At 41.1% G+C, this 20,775-nt stretch overlaps 12 non-coding genes across 12 annotated transcripts; 4 read left to right on the plus strand and 8 right to left on the minus strand.

Moving 5' to 3' along the window:
• Positions 1 to 1,963: 1,963 nt before the first annotated feature.
• On the plus strand, positions 1,964 to 2,129 carry LOC131705568 (U1 spliceosomal RNA). Its single transcript, XR_009310520.1, has one exon. It is a non-coding gene; the product is annotated as a U1 spliceosomal RNA (small nuclear RNA).
• A 4,261-nt stretch (positions 2,130 to 6,390) lies between these two features.
• On the minus strand, positions 6,391 to 6,462 carry trnaw-cca (transfer RNA tryptophan (anticodon CCA)). Its single transcript has one exon. It is a non-coding gene; the product is annotated as a tRNA-Trp (tRNA).
• A 2,284-nt stretch (positions 6,463 to 8,746) lies between these two features.
• Positions 8,747 to 8,818, minus strand: trnaw-cca (transfer RNA tryptophan (anticodon CCA)). The gene has a single exon. It is a non-coding gene; the product is annotated as a tRNA-Trp (tRNA).
• Positions 8,819 to 10,470: 1,652 nt separating this feature from the next.
• trnal-caa (transfer RNA leucine (anticodon CAA)) lies at positions 10,471 to 10,582 on the minus strand. The gene is made up of 2 exons: positions 10,544 to 10,582; positions 10,471 to 10,516 (listed from the first exon to the last, which is right to left on the minus strand). It is a non-coding gene; the product is annotated as a tRNA-Leu (tRNA).
• Positions 10,583 to 10,928: 346 nt separating this feature from the next.
• Positions 10,929 to 11,001, minus strand: trnak-cuu (transfer RNA lysine (anticodon CUU)). Its single transcript has one exon. It is a non-coding gene; the product is annotated as a tRNA-Lys (tRNA).
• Positions 11,002 to 13,141: 2,140 nt separating this feature from the next.
• On the plus strand, positions 13,142 to 13,347 carry LOC117395730 (small nucleolar RNA U3). The gene has a single exon (XR_004543655.2). It is a non-coding gene; the product is annotated as a small nucleolar RNA U3 (small nucleolar RNA).
• A 716-nt stretch (positions 13,348 to 14,063) lies between these two features.
• trnal-caa (transfer RNA leucine (anticodon CAA)) lies at positions 14,064 to 14,174 on the minus strand. Its single transcript has 2 exons — positions 14,137 to 14,174; positions 14,064 to 14,109 (listed from the first exon to the last, which is right to left on the minus strand). It is a non-coding gene; the product is annotated as a tRNA-Leu (tRNA).
• Positions 14,175 to 14,521: 347 nt separating this feature from the next.
• On the minus strand, positions 14,522 to 14,594 carry trnak-cuu (transfer RNA lysine (anticodon CUU)). Its single transcript has one exon. It is a non-coding gene; the product is annotated as a tRNA-Lys (tRNA).
• A 2,142-nt stretch (positions 14,595 to 16,736) lies between these two features.
• LOC117395731 (small nucleolar RNA U3) lies at positions 16,737 to 16,942 on the plus strand. The gene has a single exon (XR_004543656.3). It is a non-coding gene; the product is annotated as a small nucleolar RNA U3 (small nucleolar RNA).
• Positions 16,943 to 17,492: 550 nt separating this feature from the next.
• trnal-caa (transfer RNA leucine (anticodon CAA)) lies at positions 17,493 to 17,603 on the minus strand. The gene is made up of 2 exons: positions 17,566 to 17,603; positions 17,493 to 17,538 (listed from the first exon to the last, which is right to left on the minus strand). It is a non-coding gene; the product is annotated as a tRNA-Leu (tRNA).
• A 347-nt stretch (positions 17,604 to 17,950) lies between these two features.
• Positions 17,951 to 18,023, minus strand: trnak-cuu (transfer RNA lysine (anticodon CUU)). The gene has a single exon. It is a non-coding gene; the product is annotated as a tRNA-Lys (tRNA).
• Positions 18,024 to 20,165: 2,142 nt separating this feature from the next.
• LOC131705516 (small nucleolar RNA U3) lies at positions 20,166 to 20,371 on the plus strand. The gene has a single exon (XR_009310469.1). It is a non-coding gene; the product is annotated as a small nucleolar RNA U3 (small nucleolar RNA).
• The last annotated feature ends 404 nt before the right edge of the window (positions 20,372 to 20,775 follow it).

Below are 20,775 nucleotides of genomic sequence, written 5' to 3' on the forward strand. Positions count from 1 at the left end.
GAAACTGCTGCTGGGGTTGGTGGTCTCCAGACCTCCTCCCCCTTCTTCGTGGCCGACAGCTCCCCTTTCTGGGGCTCCGGCCCCCGTACTCCCTGCGGTGGAGGTACGGGAAGCAGAGACAGCTCCTGCTGTTCTGCTTCTGGCAGTGGTGGAGGCAGAGGCAGCTCCTGCTCCTCTGCTCCTGGAAGTGGCAGAGGCAGCTCCTGCTCCTCTGCTCCTGGCGGTGGTGGAGGCAGAGGCAGCTCCTGCTCCTCTGCTCCTGGAGGTGGTAGAGGCAGAGGCAGCTCCTGCTCCTCTGCTCTGCTCCTAGTGGAGGAAGCGGTGGAGGTGGAGGAGGCAGAGGCAGCTCCTGCTGCTCTGCTCCTTGCGGTGGAGGCAGAGGCCATGGGGCTGATGCTGGCCACTCAGAGGGAGGCTGTGGCGGTGCTGGCTCCCTCTGCTGTGGCGGCTGGGTTGGTGTGCGCCGTGCTTCCTTCAGCAGCATAAATAGAGGCTGCTGGGGGACACCAGCATCCTGCCCTTCTCCCCCCCAGAAAAATTCAGGGGGTTGCACCTGTAACTCCTCCCCTTCTGGCTCTTGGGATGGCAGCGATGGCTCCTCCCCCTTTAGCTCTCGGGATGGCAGCAGCAGGTGAACCAACAGGTATTCTCCCTCTGCTGGCAGCTTGGGTCCTAGGGCTGTGGAAGCCCCGACTTCCCTCTCTTCGGGCTGTGGACGCACCGACTCCTCCCTTTTGGGCTGTGGACGCACCGACTCCTCCCTTTTGGGCTGTGGACGCACCGACTCCTCCCTTTTGGGCTGTGGACGCACCGACTCCCCCCTCTTGGGCTGTGGACGTTCGGGCTCCCCCCACTCAGGCGTAGGACGTTCGGGCTCCTCCCACTCAGGCGTAGGACGTTCAGGCTCCTCCCGCTCGGGCTGTGGACGCTCTGGCTCCTCCCGCTTGGGCTGTGGAGGCAAAACCAGCAGGCATTCTTTCTCTGCTGGTGGAGACGGGGACAGCAGGCATTCTTCCTCTGCTGGTGGACCTGCTACCTGGGCTGTTGTAGTTATAACTCCCTCCAGGTAGCTGAGGACCAACTCCACACCTTCCTCCCAGGTGCTTACGGTGTGTTCCCTTGCATACGCCTCCCATCGCTCACTGTCCATCAACCGCAGGAACCGGGCGGCTACTGGTATCGACTTTGCCTCCAGCCCAGCATTTTCCCGGATCCAGTCCCGCAGTTTGATGGCGTCTTCTGCCATATTTCCTCTTTTTTTTTTTTTTTTTTTTTTTTTTTAATCCAAATATGCGGTTCCTGCTCTGGCCTGAGTCCTGGAGGCGCTGTAAATCCCACGCAGGACACCACGTGTCACAAAGACGGCTGGAGTGGGTGGCGTCAGACCAGAAGCAGGAAATAAACAGAGACTTGGGGTTTTGATGAATCTGAGCGCGTGATCGCGCTCAGCATTTAATAACCAAACAGAACAGAAAATAAAGGGTTTTAAACACAAAAACAGGACACGGCACTATACCCCAAAATAAAAAGACAAACAAAAACGGACCAAACAGACAAAACACGGTGAGCTTCTTTTAATTATTATTTTAACAATTACTTTTCTCCTTCTCTCTCTCCCGTTCTCCACTCACCGAACACCCAACCCTTACTGAATTAAATGAGCGTCTATATATACTATTGTGCTGGGATTCAATTACTAATTAATTATTCACTTGAATCCCAGCACGTGAATTAATTCTGTGCAACCCCATGCTCACATATTACATTTAACCAGCATGTGAAGTGATTTGTGCCCTCCTCGTGCTAAATACAAATCTACATTTTTAAATACACGTGAAACACAGACCAGTTTATATCCCATGTACCAATGACTATACACCAACATTTACACACGCACGCAACACACAAATGCACACAGGGATGGGGCACATTGCCACAATATGCCATTATTATTTGGATTTGTAAATTTGTTTCAGAACTTAATAAAACTTAAAAAAAGAAAAAGGTTCACCCAGGGCGAGGCTTGGCCATTGAACTCCGGCTGTGCTGACCCCTGCGAATTCCCCAAATGCGGGAATCTCGACTGCATAATTTCTGGTAGTGGGGGACTGCGTTCGCGCTCTCCCCTGAAACTATGGTCAAAGACAGAAACAAACACGAGCCTGTGGAAGGAAGGACATGAGCAGTTATTCAACAAGTGTCCAGCAGGTGGATTCGGCAGACAGAGAGGCAGGTTTTCTTTAAGTAGCTAAATCTTTTGATCTTTCTCACTGTCGAATAAATAGCTACGTGGTTCCTGCACATCTATTTCCATGTTTCCTTATTTTTTACTGAGAACACTAAAAGTAAAGAGTCAGCAGTGCCTGTAGCAAAGGTTTTATTTTTTATTTTAAATAACTGGAAATCATTTTTAAGGTTATCAGTTTTATTTATTTATTTAGTAGATGTTTTTATTCAAAGCAACTTACAGATAAACTGTGCATCACCACTGTTGCTTAGAGTCACTTACAATAGGACCTGGGTTTTACATCTCATTTGAAGGAAGGAGCACAAGGAGGTTAAGTGACTTGCTCAGGGACAGGGTCACACACAATGAGCCAGTGGCTGAGCAGGGATTGAACCAGGAACCCCCTGGTAACAAGAGCTTTTCTTTAACCACCTGACCACTAAGCCCCTTAAAACATATCTTGGCAGACAAACACTTTAATTAGACAACATAAAACCACATACACGCAGATTTCCATTACATGAGATTAGATGTTAAAACTTCATGCTGATTTGAACTCGGCTCTCACCAAGATAAGCACCAACTAAGACATAGCTTTGCAGTAAACTAATGTGATCCATCTGCATCTGTGTCTCCTTCCATTTGCGTTTCCTTCCATATGATGATGCAGATATCCTTCTGGCTGGTGTTGATGGCTGACGTGTAATGCTGGCTCCAAGGATCAGCTTATTTTACCTCCATAGCGCATCAGCACGCACAACGGCTGCGATGCTGGCTTCGGGGATCAACCACAATGCGGTCTCCCCAGCGCATCAGCATGAAAACCATCTGGATTGAGCTAAGTAGGGTACACCTTTGGGGTCTTCAAGTGGGCACCTTCCATCCTCAGTGTTTTGTCGACTAGTCCACGACACCTCAAGAGGGCTCAACAGTGATTCTGGCTTCCCAACATCACCCCTCTCTATCCCCCACTCAACTCAGCCCAGCTTACTTACCCGTCCATCAGCGTATCTTTCTGTCTATCTTTCTGAATCTTTCCGTCTCAACCACAGCCAATTGCTGCTCCTCTCTGCTGCTTCAGATAAGTTCTTCACTGTGCGATGCAACTCTTGGCCACTGAATCTGACATCTCTGAGAAACTGGGTTGTAGAGTGTGCCACAAATCCTCGACAACCCACCTCCACTGGATAAACCCGGACCCTCCATCCTCGCTGTTCTGCTTCAGCGGCTAGTTGAGCATACCGCAGTTTCTTCCTCTCATACGCCTCATCTACAGCATCCCCCCATGGCACTGTTAACTCTACCAGGTGAACAAGGCGTGCTGATCCAGACCACAAGACAATATCTGGTCGAAGGTTAGTGGTGGCAATCTCAGGTGGAAAAATAAGCGATTGACCAACATCTGCCAGCATTTTCCAGTCTCTAGCAGCTTCCAGTTGTCCTGGGCGAGGATTGGTTTTAACACCTTTTCTTGGTGGTTGCTCTCCTCGAAGGAGGAATGTTGTCTTTTGTGTGTAATGTTTTGATGGAACAGGTGACAACTTCTTTGATATGTATCCAGATAAAGCGGGTTTTAAGACAACCTTTGCTTTTTGCCAATTTTAGGGTTGATTAATATGAAATACTATCGTAAGCATTTTCTAATACTCATTATTTCAAACCAATATCTAACTTAATCAATTATCGCGTACTACACTTTCTGTTCACATCTCTTCCTGCCAGGTTCTAATTAATTTCTGTTCTATATAGAAAATGATTATTGTAAGATAAACGCGTATCTTCTGTTATCCAAAAGGTATTTCTGTTCGTTAATATTAACGAGATCGCTCATTATACAGACGATCTTGGCTTTTAAATCGCTGCCCATCAAAAATCCCCGCTTCATCAGCCAACACCAATGAGTCATCTTCAACACTGCCTGTACCACAAGCAGGTGAGAACGAGGTTACAACATTAGTTGTATTCCTTCAGTAAGTTTACTGTTAGAGTTACAGTTCATAGTATAAATGATTTTATAATATGTAGTTCTAATTCAGATATGTCAATGTAGCAATCTCTTATAAACTACAATTCTGTTTTACTTCATTGATATACACAGAAGGCAAGAGGTTAATTTTTTATTATTAATATTAATTGGACTGCTCATACATTTACTTAATGTTATTATATTGGGTTTCTTATTTATTTAAATATTTTTGCTTTTTCTTACTATAATCAAACCTAGTTCGATTGCTTCTCGCATATTAACTGTTTCATAGATTCTACCATTCTGCTCTCTTTGGATAAGAATGTTTTGTGACTGAGTCTAATTAAAAAAGATGCTTTTGTCTGATAAGGGAGGTTTGGAACTTTCAGCAGGTCAGCCTGACCTTCAATGCAATGAACTCCTTCTCACAGGCCTTCCACAGATCTGCTAATAATATTTTCTAATATTTGTATATTCTTTAAAATACATTACAGTCATTACAAGATTTGTTGCACTTTCACAAATGTTCAATTTGTTTCCCAAAGATCAGCCTGCTTCCAGTAGCTGTGACAGTTTTGGGACAGTTTCTGCTCTCAGTGAGTCAGTTTCTGCTCACAGGTGTGGGTGACAGTCTTTAAAAGCCTGATACCTGCAAAACTTAAATCTTGTTAGCTGGGCTCCCATCTCTACATTCTCCTTCCCGTCGTCAGTGGGCAAACACATTTTAACTGAATCTGAGTCCATCAAAGAACCGCACACCCTTGCAACCAAGGCCTTCCTTGCAAAAGGATCTAATGACTTATAGGACAAAAGGGACATGCTAGAACCGTCTCTGACACTGTTCGGGTCTCAGTTATTATTGTACTGTTGTAGTTGTGACGGAATATCTTGGAGACGGGAGTGAAAGGTGTGGGTGTGTCAGTAAATCACTCGCAGCAGACCACCTGCTAGGCTGCCCGAGTGAAATCACTCATCTGTGCTAATTCAATCATGAGACAGCTGTAGCAGAGTGGCGCAGGGGAAGCGTGCTGGGCCCATAACCCTGAGGTCGATGGATCGAAACCATCCTCTGCTAGCTTGATTTTCTTCTGTTTGCAAAGCAGTTTTTCTAAAATATTAACTGAAGGCAAGACTTCGTATTATATTCGCAATCAGGGAAATGTGCACATTACTGGACACATTTAAATCGACAACTGACCTCGAAAACGTTAGGTTTTCTATCAAATTCGTTTCTTTACAAATGACATTGCTTTCTTTTCTTTTTAAATTGTTCCCAGTAAGACCAAAAGATAAAGCCCTTGGGAATACATCAATATTGCCAGCTCCTGCATATGTCAGCTCTTGAACTCTCTTAAAAATTGAGCTCTAAAACGTTTGCTTTGCAAGTTAATTAACAACCGTAACACTCAATAGCGTTTAATCCATGCGTTAATTAAATTCGGTTATTGATTTGTTCACATATTACAATGCTGTTTTCAGGATTCCCGCATATTCTGAACATGCGCAATGTAATATGGCAATGGAATGACAGGGAAACCACTGCTTTTTTCCCTCTGGTCGTATTTTGTCACGCTGACTACTATCCATATGAAAGTGCCGCAGTCACCTAAAGGATAAGGCACTAGCCTCCTAAACCAGGGATTGTGGTTTCGTCAATGTTTTATTAAAAACAAACTGTGTGTATTTGTTCTTGGTCTGTGATATGTTTATAGAACTTGGTACTTTACACAAAGTAGTTTTGGCCAAGTAGTTAAGGTGATGGACTTAAAAGATGTTAGAGTTTCCCCGCTCATGTTCACATCCTGACGACTATGTGCCCCTTTTTTATGTTTTCTTTGTTAATTTTTAAAGGTCTGTTAAGCTTTAAGGCATCAATCATTACTTGCTGTACTTTAACTTTCTTCAAAACTAGTATTTGTAGAGCTGTTTTCAATATAACATGCAAGGAAGTGTTAATATGACTTTATTCCCCAACTATGTCATTGAAGACTGGCCAACATTAATTTGGGAGTCACTTTAATTTATTGTGCAGTATCAAATGAAACATAAAAAAAATCACAATACAATAAATCTCTGTTTGATCGCTATACAATCGATATGTTGTGTAGGCTAAATTGTTTAAATAAATGCACGGAAACATTCAAATCCAAACATGTTAAAAAAACAAAATAGTGCGGAATAGAAACAAAGAAGGCTTTGACCTCGACGTGATTTGAACATGCAACCTTCTGATCTGGAGTCAGACGCGCTACCGTTGCGCCACGAAGTCCCGGCATACTACATGCTTGTTATGCAATGCTAGAGTGCACAGCAAGCATGCCAAACGCATGGTAATGCCGATGCTGATACTTGGAAAACACTCGGTATCACCAGGGTTATAGGAAACAGCCGACTCGATACGTGTTCGTAGCCAGCAGGGCTATGAAGTTGTCGCAAGTGTGTTTGATTCTCAGCTTTAAAAGTAAAGAAAACATTAAACAACTAGTTTAAATCAGTAAAACTAGTATTTAACTAGGATTCTCTCAGCGCGTCTCCTTTGAATGCGCACTGGCACAAATGGGCTTTGATCGTCTAATTACGTGGCAGCATGCAATAATGTATTGGGTTAATTTACCAACAAAAGAAACATAAACAAACGTGTATGTATTTATTTGTGAATAAACTATCCTGCTTCTACGATGGGACCAGGGATCTTACATCAGCAATCTAATGACAGGCCAACCCCAGAGAGACTTTGTCTTGACCAGGGATTGATATAATTTAAAAACAAACTGCAGTGGTTCCACTGGGGATCGAACCCAGGGCCTTCTGCGTGTAACCACTACACTATGGAACCTTGTCGGAACTGTGGTGGTGCTCCTACATTATTGTCTACATGCAGCATCTCAAATAATTGCAATCATTTATCAGAACCTTCGGCGTTGTCTTTTTAAGAATTAACCCTGCCAGACCGAACGCAGGCCAACATTCAATCAATGAATCATATATATTTTCTATAGTGCCCCATATGCGCTTCAAAAAATCTATTTGAAAACAAGAAAATATCTAATTGTAAGCCTGGTCGAACAAAATAAGTCTTCTGTGTAATTTTAAACAAAGAGCGCTTTCCACGATTTAAGATGCTTTCGAGAGACAGAATATTGGAATTGGCCGCCGAAACTGGGGAATAAAACTGCCTGTGATCAAAGTGGGCAGAAAAGTTGCATACTTTGCATAACGTATTTGGGAGAAAAGAAAACGGATCATCTCTGATTTACGACGTTTCCATGGTTTGGCCCGGCCACTGCCGTGTGGCTGGTTAACACGATGAGTTCAGTTTTTTTTCTGCTGCTTGGTAATTGAGTTATGCGGCAACAGCAGCAGAGTGGCGCAGCGGAAGTGTGCTGGGCCCATAACCCAGAGGTCGATGGATCGAAACCATCCTCTGCTAGCTTGTTTTTCTTCTGTTTGCAAAGCAGTTTTTCTAAAATATTAACTGAAGGTAAGACTTCGTATTATATTCGCAATCAGGGAAATGTGCACATTACTGGACACATTTAAATCGACAAATGACCTCGAAAACGTTAGGTTTTCTATCAAATTCGTTTCTTTACAAATGACATTGCTTTCTTTTCTTTTTAAATTGTTCCCAGAAAGACCAAAAGATAAAGCCCTTGGGAATACGTCAATATTGCCAGCTCCTGCATATGTCAGCTCTTGAACTCTCTTAAAAATTGAGCTCTAAAACGTTTGCTTTGCAAGTTAATTAACAACCGTAACACTCAATAGCGTTTAATCCATGCGTTAATTAAATTCAGTTATTGATTTGTTCACATATTACAATGCTGTTTTCAGGATTCCCACATATTCTGAACATGCACAATGTAATATGGCAATGGAATGACACGGAAACCACTGCTTTTTTCCCTCTGGTCGTATTTTGTCACGCTGACTACTATCCATATGAAAGTGCCGCAGTCACCTAAAGGATAAGGCACTAGCCTCCTAAACCAGGGATTGTGGTTTCGTCAATGTTTTATTAAAAACAAACTGTGTGTATTTGTTCTTGGTCTGTGATATGTTTATAGAACTTGGTACTTTACACAAAGTAGTTTTGGCCAAGTAGTTAAGGTGATGGACTTAAAAGATGTTAGAGTTTCCCCGCTCATGTTCACATCCTGCCGACTATGTGCCCCTTTTTTATGTTTTCTTTGTTAATTTGTAAAGGTCTGTTAAGCTTTAAGGCATCAATCATTACTTGCTGTACTTTAAGTTTCTTCAAAACTAGTATTTGTAGAGCTGTTTTCAATATAACATGCAAGGAAGTGTTAATATGACTTTATTACCCAACTATGTCATTGAAGACTGGCCAACATTAATTTGGGAGTCACTTTAATTTATTGTGCAGTATCAAATGAAACATAAAAAAAAAATCACAATACAATAAATCTCTGTTTGATCGCTATACAATCGATATGTTGTGTAGGCTAAATTGTTTAAATAAATGCACGGAAACATTCAAATCCAAACACGTTAAACAACGAAATAGTGCGGAATAGAAACAAAGAAGGCTTTGACCTCGACGTGATTTGAACACGCAACCTCCTGATCTGGAGTCAGACGCGCTACCATTGCGCCACGAAGTCCCGGCATCCTACATGCTTGTTATGCAATGCTAGAGTGCACAGCAAGCATGCCAAACGCATGGTAATGCCGAATGCTGATACTTGGAAAACACTCGGTATCACCAGGGTTATAGGAAACAGCCGACTCGATACGTGTTCGTAGCCAGCAGGGCTATGAAGTTGTCGCAAGTGTGTTTGATTCTCAGCTTTAAAAGTAAAGAAAACATTAAACAACTAGTTTAAATCAGTAAAACTAGTATTTAACTAGGATTCTCTCAGCGCGTCTCCTTTGAATGCGCACTGGCACAAATGGGCTTTGATCGTCTAATTACGTGGCAGAATGCAATAATGTATTGGGTTAATTTACCAACAAAAGAAACATAAACAAACGTGTATGTATTTATTTGTGAATAAACTATCCTGCTTCTACGATGGGACCAGGGATTTTAAATCGGCAATCTAATGACAGGCCAACACCAGAGAGACATTGTCTTCTGTTAGCAAAATAGATTTTCTAAAATATTAACTGAAGGCAAGACTTTGTGTTATTACTTTTCAATTTAGTGTGTGTATTTTGTAAATGTTAAGGTGTAGAAACGGCAGGTATGCAGTTTACCTGACTCTACCCATAGAGGACAAATACATTTATTAAAACAAAAAAAAAAAATCTGAACACAAGGTGTGTTTATTTAATCTGATACCTTACATCTAGATTTAACTGTTACGGTTAACAAAATTAGAGTTAGTTATCATAACAATAGAGTTAAAAGAAAATTCAAATAACATGCCAATTAAAAATGCGCCAAAAATGACAAAGTAGTCTCAGATTAGGACAATGGCACTTAACGGGTAAGAAACACATTTGCAGCAAAACCCTTGAAATCACCAGAGCCTTCCTCCTCCTGAATACTATGTAGGTGGGCGGGGACTGAAACCTCCCCCGGCTAGAAAGATTGGTCTCATACTGGTAGAAACTCAGAAAAAAAGATAACATCAAGCCTACAATTGCTCAGTTGTTAAAATCAATAAGCAAATTTCAAATTGGTCATTGCTAATGCTAAAGCAATTTAAGAACACTTTAAATACGGCTTGACTAATATAAAAATATAGTAATGTGATTTGCACTACGCAGGACAATATTGAGCTTAAATAAAAACATTACATCTGAAAATAACTTTGTTCTTACCCCCACTTACAAGCAAGCTGTCAACCTTTGTATTCGACCTCATAACGTGTTAGAAAATGTAAACAGCAGTTGGAGAATACCGAAGTCGATCATCCTAGCATGTTAAACGAGTACATTTCTCATGTAAGCTACTTCCACTAATAGATCGTTTATACTGTTCTCAATGGTCCGCATCCCAGCCTGAGACCACGATCCAGTGGCAGTCGGCGATGTTTTTCAAAGTAATATGTTATTTGAAATATTAAAACAATCTTTAGTTAAATAACACATGTTTCTACACAAAATATTTTTCAGTGACTTCGACAAGTAGCCAGTTTACAACAAAAATGCAATCTGTGTTAGGAACGCTTTTTTAGTCCGATTTAAAATGGAAATGAAAATGGTATTGAGTGCTGACAAGAGTTTGGTATCAGCTGTTGATTTCCTTGAAACAATCTTTTTTAGTAAAATGAACAAATTGATTCATTTAAAAATAAGTAAAAGTGAACTGTCAGAGTGGGATTTGAACCCACGCCTCCATTCGGAGACCAGAACACACAATTCTTTGGAAAGACAGCGTCCTTGAGTCTGGCGCCTTAGACCACTCGGCCATTCTGACAAGCTGCGTTTGCTTTAGTAGAAAACCGCATTATTTCATTTCAGCACAGACTATGGTTGTCTATTGTATCAAGGCCCAATTGGGTTTATTACGCACATACTAACTTGCTCCATGAATGATGTAATGACAAGTGTAAAAAAAGAAACAGATTGAAGCCAACCCACGAAAGTAGGATTCTTTATTTCAATATCGGTATAGCTTTAAAGGATGCACGCATTTTACAATAGCAATTGCTATATGACAATGACCAATAAGTAATTGTGTTGCAATACTTTATACAATGTGAACAGAATCAGACATTGCTCCTTTGCCTCGAAGAAACATCTACAATTTGTATTTAAAAAGGACGCCCAACGTGGGGCTCGAACCCACGACCCTGAGATTAAGAGTCTCATGCTCTACCGACTGAGCTAGCCGGGCTGTCGGGAGAAAGTTTCTTTCTTTGAGGCGGGGTGAGAGAGGAAGTACCGACAGGTGCGTGGGACCTGAGATTCGGTGTGCTGCTGCTGTAGATGAGTGTTCTGGAGACGCGCTGTGTCTGTGTCTGCGGTGTTACAGCCGTGTGAGTATATTCCAAAAGTAAAGTGTTGGATAATTCGAGAGCTAGTCTGTTGAATAAAGCTCTGAGACGTGTGGTTAAATCCCGGTCTCATCAATTTTGTTTTGTTAGATTAAAAGTGTTCCAGCAGCAGGTCAATGTCCCCACACCTTTTGGTTCTGTTTACTTATGCTACACCGCTGCTAAACCTGAACGTTGCTGCTAATTATCTTAACTAAACTTGTATTGTTGTTGAATTGCTCTAATATAGTTAAACCTGTAATGTTGCAGCTAACGTTCCCTAATACTGTTAAAACTTGTGTGTATTAACAATCTGGCTTTTGTTGTTGTACCCTTGCTGCGAAGAGCTGTTTCCAATCACCTAGCACTCTTAAAGAGAAGTGTAATCGCTGCTATATGTTGGTCTAATACCCCATGCTTTTAAAATGTGGCTATTGGCTGGCTTTATTCAATTTCCCCTCCTTGTTTTTAGTACAACTTTAATACATTTTATTGTTAGTTATTTATACTGATTTATGTGAATCATGGATCATTGTAATAAAGCTTTGTGAATTGTTATTCTGCCTTTGTCATTCTGTTGTCATTCCTATTCCAAACCTTTTAATTAATTTTTAGTAGTGTCGGTATTAGGACTCTCACTGGGTGTCACTGGGTGTGGCTGCTACAATCCCATATAGAATGCGACAAAACAGGTCGCCCTCCTTCATATAAACAGAAAAAGAATAAGTACACGCACACACGAGTTGATTTACTGCAGCGTCAGACATCGGAGGTTCAGCAGTGTACTGCAATGTTGTAAAAAGACGTGTCTAATTCAGGATGGTTGAGCGAGCTATGGCGCTGCGTTCAGATCACAGTTACCCTGGAAGCGTGGGTTCGAATTCCATATCTGACAGCTCTGTTTGTTCATTAACCACTCAGCCACGGCTACATGCTCTCACGGTTTTCCGTGAAAACAGCCGTATTATTGTCAAAAGAAGCAAACGACACCCGCAGTAATGCTGTAGATGCAGTACAGGCTAAATAATGAACCCAAGTCAAATGCCTTTGTTGAAACTCTGTCAGATTTGTACAAGTCAAGCACACGTGGGAAATAATAATACAATATCCTTTCTGCCAACGTTCATAATAATGAATACATCCTTATTTCAAAATACGTAGCTATTTAACTGATCTTTTCAAAACACCCATACACAAAAGCCTTATTTCTTCTGAAAAACTAACTTGCTTCATGGCTGCTGCTACAGCACTCGGGCACGTTGTGCCTAGCGTTAGCGGACATAGGAGATAAGAAGACCTACAAAATATCACGCGCTGCAGTTTTTCAGTCCGGGGATTATTACAAATTAGCAGACTGTGCATTAAAATACACATGCATGGTGGGCGTCTCTGTTACAAAGAATTGTCACACTTTGTATTTATCTCCATAATGCGCCGGGACAAAATACGCAGATACTTTAAAATTATTTGGAGAATGCGGGCATCGATCCCGCTACTTCTCGCATGCTAAGCGAGCGCTCTACCATTTGAGCTAATTCCCCTTTAATGGTGCCAGGGATTCTCATAGGCTTCATCGCAGCTTGATACGAGCAAATCAGATTGTCAGTTGTTTTTTATTTTTATTTTGGCAATGTAGTCTGTGATTGCAAATTTAAAAAAAATAATTTAATTAACTAAATAGCAAATATTTCGACTAGAGGTATGTTTTCAATTTCTTTAAAAAGTAGTCTCAGCTCGTTTATTCAGTCGCTTAGAAATCCACAATCTGTGTCCCGATGCAGCAGCGCTGTGTGCTGTGGCTCGAGCTTGTTTGACGAGGCAGACAATGCAAAAATGCCAATACTTGCTTTTGTATCACGCGACAAACTTAAGGTATGCTTTAACGGCTTGGCTGTCTCGAGTTAGTTTGTATTGTTAATGTAACACCTCGATGTTGCCCAGTCATTGTTTCATATGAAGTAGAGCTTGTCAGTTGGGGGCGACGGTCTGCTAATAAAAGTTAAGACTATATTTGCAAGGATCATTTCTAGAATGAAACACGTTTTGAAGGGATTGGTCTCGGTATCCACCAGGAGGAGTGGCAGTGTTTTCTTCTGAGCACCGAGCTGACAATGAGTGTTGTTATCGGGAACCTACTCGCTGCAAGGAATGACCACTTCAATCTTCAGTCGGGGGTTGCTGAAGGAAGGGGACACATTTTGAGTGTGTATCTCTTTCCGGTAGAAACGTAGAAAAAAGAAACCATCAAGCCCACAATTGTTCAGTTGTTTAAATCAATAACCACATTTAAATTGATCATTGCTAATGTCAAAACAATTTAAGAACACTTTAAATAGGGCTTGACTAATATAAAAATATAGCAATGTCTTTTGCACTACGCAGGACTAGATTGAGTTTAAAATAGACATTACATCTGAAAATAACTTGTGCTTACCCCCACTTACAAGGAAGCTGTCAACCTTTGTATTCGTCCTCATAAGGTGTTAGAAAATGTAAACAGCAGTTGGAGAATACCGAAGTCGATCATCCTAGCATGTTAAACGAGGGCATTTCTCATGTAAGCTACTTCCACTAATAGATCGTTTATACTGTTCTCAATGGTCAGCATCCCAGCCTGAGACCACGATCCAGTGGCAGTCGGAGATGTTTTTCAAAGTAATATGTTATTTGAAATATTAAAACAATCTTTAGTTAAATAACACATGTTTCTACACAAAATATTTTTCAGTGACTTCGACAAGTAGCCAGTTTACAACAAAAATGCAATCTGTGTTAGGAACGCTATTTTAGTCCGATTTAAAATGGAAATGAAAATGGTATTGAGTGCTGACAAGAGTTTGGTATCAGCTGTTGATTTCCTTGAAACAATCTTTTATAGTAAAATGAACAAATTGATTCTTTTATAAAATAAGTAAAAGTGAACTGTCAGAAGTGGGATTTGAACCCACGCCTCCATTCGGAGACCAGAACACACAATTCTTTGGAAAGACAGCGTCCTTGAGTCTGGCGCCTTAGACCACTCGGCCATTCTGACAAGCTGCATTTGCTTTAGTAGAAAACCGCATTATTTCATTTCAGCACAGACTAGGGTTGTCTATTGTATCAAGGCCCGATTGGGTTTATTACGCACATACTAACTTGCTCCATGAATGATGTAATGACAAGTGTAAAAAAAGAATCAGATTGAAGCCAACCCACGAAAGTAAGATTCTTTATTTCAATATCGGTATAGCTTTAAAGGATGCACGCATTTTACAATAGCAATTGCTATATGACAATGACCAATAAGTAATTGTGTTGCAATACTTTATACAATGTGAACAGAATCAGACATTGCTCCGTTGCCTCGTAGAAACATCTACAATTTGTATTTAAAAAGGACGCCCAACGTGGGGCTCGAACCCACGACCCTGAGATTAAGAGTCTCATGCTCTACCGACTGAGCTAGCCGGGCTGTCGGAAGAAAGTCTCTTTCTTTGAGGCGGGGTGAGAGAGGAAGTACCGACAGGTGCGTGGGACCTGAGATTCGGTGTGCTGCTGCTGTAGATGAGTGTTCTGGAGACGCGCTGTGTCTGTGTCTGCGGTGTTACAGCCGTGTGAGTATATTCCAAAAGTAAAGTGTTGGATAATTCGAGAGCTAGTCTGTTGAATAAAGCTCTGAGACGTGTGGTTAAATCCCGGTCTCATCAATTTTGTTTTGTTAGATTAAAAGTGTTCCAGCAGCAGGTAAATGTCCCCACACCTTTTGGTTCTGTTTACTTATGCTACAGCGCTGCTAAACCTGAACGTTGCTGCTAATTATCTTAACTAAACTTGTATTGTTGTTGAATTGCTCTAATATAGTTAAACCTGTAATGTTGCAGCTAACGTTCCCTAATACTGTTAAAACTTGTGTGTATTAACAATCTGGCTTTTGTTGTTGTACCCTTGCTGCGAAGAGCTGTTTCCAATCACCTAGCACTCTTAAAGAGAAGTGTAATCGCTGCTATATGTTGGTCTAATACCCCATGCTTTTAAAATGTGGCTATTGGCTGGCTTTATTCAATTTCCCCTCCTTGTTTTTAGTACAACTTTAATACATTGTATTGTTAGTTATTTGAACTGATTTATGTGACTCATGGATCATTGTAATAAAGCTTTGTGAATTGTTATTCTGCCTTTGTCATTCTGTTGTCATTCCTATTCCAAACCTTTTAATTAATTTTTAGTAGTGTCGGTATTAGGACTCTCACTGGGTGTCACTGGGTGTGGCTGCTACAATCCCATATAGAATGCGACAAAACAGGTCGCCCTCCTTCATATAAACAGAAAAAGAATAAGTACACACACACACACGAGTTGATTTACTGCAGCGTCAGACATTGGAGGTTCAGCAGTGTACTGCAATGTTGTGAATAGACGTGTCTAATTCAGGATGGTTGAGCGAGCTATGGCGCTGCGTTCAGATCACAGTTACCCTGGAAGCGTGGATTCGAATTCCATTTCTGACAGCTCTGTTTGTTCATTAACCACTCAGCCACGGCTACATGATCTCACGGTTTTCCGTGAAAACAGCCGTATTATTGTCAAAAGAAGCAAACGACACCCGCAGTAATGCTGCAGGTGGCAGTATAGGCTAAATAATGAACCCAAGTCAAATGCCTTTGTTGAAACTCTATCAGATTTGTACAAGTCAAGCACACGTGGGAAATAATAATACCATATCCTTTCTGCCAATGTTCATAATAATGAATACATCCTTATTTCAAAATATGTAGCTATTTAACTGATCTTTTCAAAACACCCATACACAAAAGCCTTATTTCTACTGAAAAACTAACTTGCTTCATGGCTGCTGCTACAGCACTCGGGCACGTTGTGCCTAGCGTTAGCGGACATAGGAGATAAGAAGACCTACAAAATATCACGCGCTGCAGTTTTTCAGTCCGGGGATTATTACAAATGAGCAGACTGTGCATTAAAATACACATGCATGGTGGGCCTCTCTGTTACAAAGAATTGTCACACTTTGTATTTATCTCCATAATGCGCCGGGACAAAATACGCAGATACTTTAAAATTATTTGGAGAATGCGGGCATCGATCCCGCTACTTCTCGCATGCTAAGCGAGCGCTCTACCATTTGAGCTAATTCCCCTTTAATGGTGCCAGGGATTCTCATAGGCTTCATCGCAGCTTGATACGAGCAAATCAGATTGTCAGTTGTTTTTTATTTTTATTTTGGCAATGTAGTCTGTGATTGCAAATTTAAAAAAATAATTTAATTAACTAAATAGCAAGTATTTCGACTAGAGGTATGTTTTCAATTTCTTTAAAAAGTAGTCTCAGCTCGTTTATTCAGTCGCTTAGAAACCCACAATCTGTGTCCCGATGCAGCAGCGCTGTGTGCTGTGGCTCGAGCTTGTTTGACGAGGCAGACGATGCAAAAATGCCAATACTTGCTTTTGTATCACACGACAAACTTAAGGTATGCTTTAACGGCCTGGCTGTCTCGGGTTAGTTTGTATTGTTAATGTAACACCTCGTTGTTGCCCAGTCATTGTTTCATATGAAGTAGAGCTTGCCAGTTGGGGGCGACGGTCTGCTAATAAAAGTTAAGACTATATTTGCAAGGATCATTTCTAGAATGAAACACGTTTTGAAGGGATTGGTCTCGGTATCCACCAGGAGGAGTGGCAGTGTTTTCTTCTGAGCACCGAGCTGACAATGAGTGTTGTTATCGGGAACCTACTCGCTGCAAGGAATGACCACTTCAATCTTCAGTCGGGGGTTGCTGAAGGAAGGGGACACATTTTGAGTGTGTATCTCATTCCGGTAGAAACGTAGAAAAAAGAAACCATCAAGCCCACAATTGTTCAGTTGTTTAAATCAATAACCACATTTAAATTGATCATTGCTAATGTCAAAACAATTTAAGAACACTTTAAATAGGGCTTGACTAATATAAAAATATAGCAATGTCTTTTGCACTACGCAGGACTAGATTGAGTTTAAAATAGACATTACATCTGAAAATAACTTGTGCTTACCCCCACTTACAAGGAAGCTGTCAACCTTTGTATTCGTCCTCATAACGTGTTAGAAAATGTAAACAGCAGTTGGAGAATACCGAGGTCGATCATCCTAGCATGTTAAACGAGGGCATTTCTCATGTAAGCTACTTCCACTAATAGATCGTTTACAACAAAAATGCAATCTGTGTTAGGAACGCTATTTTAGTCCGATTTAAAATGGAAATTAAAATGGTATTGAGTGCTGACAAGAGTTTGGTATCAGCTGTTGATTTCCTTGAAACAATCTTTTATAGTAAAATGAACAAATTGATTCATTTAAAAAATAAGTAAAAGAGAACTGTCAGAAGTGGGATTTGAACCCACGCCTCCATTCGGAGACCAGAACACACAATTCTTTGGAAAGATAGCGTCCTTGAGTCTGGCGCCTTAGACCACTCGGCCATTCTGACAAGCTGCGTTTGCTTTAGTAGAAAACCGCATTATTTCATTTCAGCACAGACTAGGGTTGTCTATTGTATCAAGGCCCGATTGGGTTTATTACGCACATACTAACTTGCTCCATGAATGATGTAATGACAAGTGTAAAAAAAGAATCAGATTGAAGCCAACCCACGAAAGTAAGATTCTTTATTTCAATATCGGTATAGCTTTAAAGGATGCACGCATTTTACAATAGCAATTGCTATATGACAATGACCAATAAGTAATTGTGTTGCAATACTTTATACAATGTGAACAGAATCAGACATTGCTCCGTTGCCTCGAAGAAACATCTACAATTTGTATTTAAAAAGGACGCCCAACGTGGGGCTCGAACCCACGACCCTGAGATTAAGAGTCTCATGCTCTACCGACTGAGCTAGCCGGGCTGTCGGGAGAAAGTTTCTTTCTTTGAGGCGGGGTGAGAGAGGAAGTACCGACACGTGCGTGGGACCTGAGATTCGGTGTGCTGCTGCTGTAGATGAGTGTTCTGGAGACGCGCTGTGTCTGTGTCTGTGGTGTTACAGCCGTGTGGGTATATTCCAAAAGTAAAGTGTTGGATAATTCGAGAGCTAGTCTGTTGAATAAAGCTCTGAGACGTGTGGTTAAATCCCGGTCTCATCAATTTTGTTTTGTTAGATTAAAAGTGTTCCAGCAGCAGGTAAATGTCCCCACACCTGTTGGTTCTGTTTACTTATGCTACACCGCTGCTAAACCTGAACGTTGCTGCTAATTATCTTAACTAAACTTGTATTGTTGTTGAATTGGTCTAATATAGTTAAACCTGTAATGTTGCAGCTAACGTTCCCTAATAATGTTAAAACTTGTGTGTATTAACAATCTGGCTTTTGTTGTTGTACCCTTGCTGCGAAGAGCTGTTTCCAATCACTTAGCACTCTTAAAAAGAAGTGTAATCGCTGCTATATGTTGGTCTAATACCCCATGCTTTTAAAATGTGGCTATTGGCTGGCTTTATTCAATTTCCCCTCCTTGTTTTTAGTACAACTTTAATACATTGTATTGTTAGTTATTTGAACTGATTTATGTGACTCATGGATCATTGTAATAAAGCTTTGTGAATTGTTATTCTGCCTTTGTCATTCTGTTGTCATTCCTATTCCAAACCTTTTAATTAATTTTTAGTAGTGTCGGTATTAGGACTCTCACTGGGTGTCACTGGGTGTGGCTGCTACAATCCCATATAGAATGCGACAAAACAGGTCGCCCTCCTTCATATAAACAGAAAAAGAATAAGTACACACACACACACGATTTGATTTACTGCAGCGTCAGACATCGGAGGTTCAGCAGTGTACTGCAATATTGTGAAAAGACGTGTCTAATTCAGGATGGTTGAGCGAGCTATGGCGCTGCGTTCAGATCACAGTTACCCTGGAAGCGTGGCTTCGAATTCCATTTCTGACAGCTCTGTTTGTTCATTAACCACTCAGCCACGGCTACATGATCTCACGGTTTTCCGTGAAAACAGCCGTATTATTGTCAAAAGAAGCAAACGACACCCGCAGTAATGCTGCAGATGGCAGTATAGGCTAAATAATGAACCCAAGTCAAATGCCTTTGTTGAAACTCTATCAGATTTGTACAAGTCAAGCACACGTGGGAAATAATAATACCATATCCTTTCTGCCAACGTTCATAATAATGAATACATCCTTATTTCAAAATACGTAGCTATTTAACTGATCTTTTCAAAACACCCATACACAAAAGCCTTATTTCTACTGAAAAACTAACTTGCTTCATGGCTGCTGCTACAGCACTCGGGCACGTTGTGCCTAGCGTTAGCGGACATAGGAGATAAGAAGACCTACAAAATATCACGCGCTGCAGTTTTTCAGTCCGGGGATTATTACAAATGAGCAGACTGTGCATTAAAATACACATGCATGGTGGGCCTCTCTGTTACAAAGAATTGTCACACTTTGTATTTATCTCCATAATGCGCCGGGACAAAATACGCAGATACTTTAAAATTATTTGGAGAATGCGGGCATCGATCCCGCTACTTCTCGCATGCTAAGAGAGCGCTCTACCATTTGAGCTAATTCCCCTTTAATGGTGCCAGGGATTCTCATAGGCTTCATCGCAGCTTGATACGAGCAAATCAGATTGTCAGTTGTTTTTTATTTTTATTTTGGCAATGTAGTCTGTGATTGCAAATTTAAAAAAATAATTTAATTAACTAAATTGCAAGTATTTCGACTAGAGGTATGTTTTCAATTTCTTTAAAAAGTAGTCTCAGCTCGTTTATTCAGTCGCTTAGAAATCCACAATCTGTGTCCCGATGCAGCAGCGCTGTGTGCTGTGGCTCGAGCTTGTTTGACGAGGCAGACGATGCAAAAATGCCAATACTTGCTTTTGTATCACACGACAAACTTAAGGTATGCTTTAACGGCCTGGCTGTCTCGGGTTAGTTTGTATTGTTAATGTAACACCTCGTTGTTGCCCAGTCATTGTTTCATATGAAGTAGAGCTTGCCAGTTGGGGGCGACTGTCTGCTAATAAAAGTTAAGACTATATTTGCAAGGATCATTTCTAGAATGAAACACGTTTTGAAGGGATTGGTCTCGGTATCCACCAGGAGGAGTGGCAGTGTTTTCTTCTGAGCACCGAGCTGACAATGAGTGTTGTTATCGGGAACCTACTCGCTGCAAGGAATGACCACTTCAATCTTCAGTCGGGGGTTGCTGAAGGAAGGGGACACATTTTGAGTGTGTATCTCATTCCGGTAGAAACGTAGAAAAAAGAAACCATCAAGCCCACAATTGTTCAGTTGTTTAAATCAATAACCACATTTAAATTGATCATTGCTAATGTCAAAACAATTTAAGAACACTTTAAATAGGGCTTGACTAATATAAAAATATAGCAATGTCTTTTGCACTACGCAGGACTAGATTGAGTTTAAAATAGACATTACATCTGAAAATAACTTGTGCTTACTCCCACTTACAAGGAAGCTGTCAACCTTTGTATTCGTCCTCATAACGTGTTAGAAAATGTAAACAGCAGTTGGAGAATACCGAAGTCGATCATCCTAGCATGTTAAACGAGGGCATTTCTCATGTAAGCTACTTCCACTAATAGATCGTTTATACTGTTCTCAATGGTCCGCATCCC

The sequence above is a fragment of the Acipenser ruthenus genome, chromosome 35, assembly GCF_902713425.1.
Source record: "Acipenser ruthenus chromosome 35, fAciRut3.2 maternal haplotype, whole genome shotgun sequence".
Classification (NCBI taxonomy): Eukaryota; Metazoa; Chordata; class Actinopteri; order Acipenseriformes; family Acipenseridae; genus Acipenser; species Acipenser ruthenus.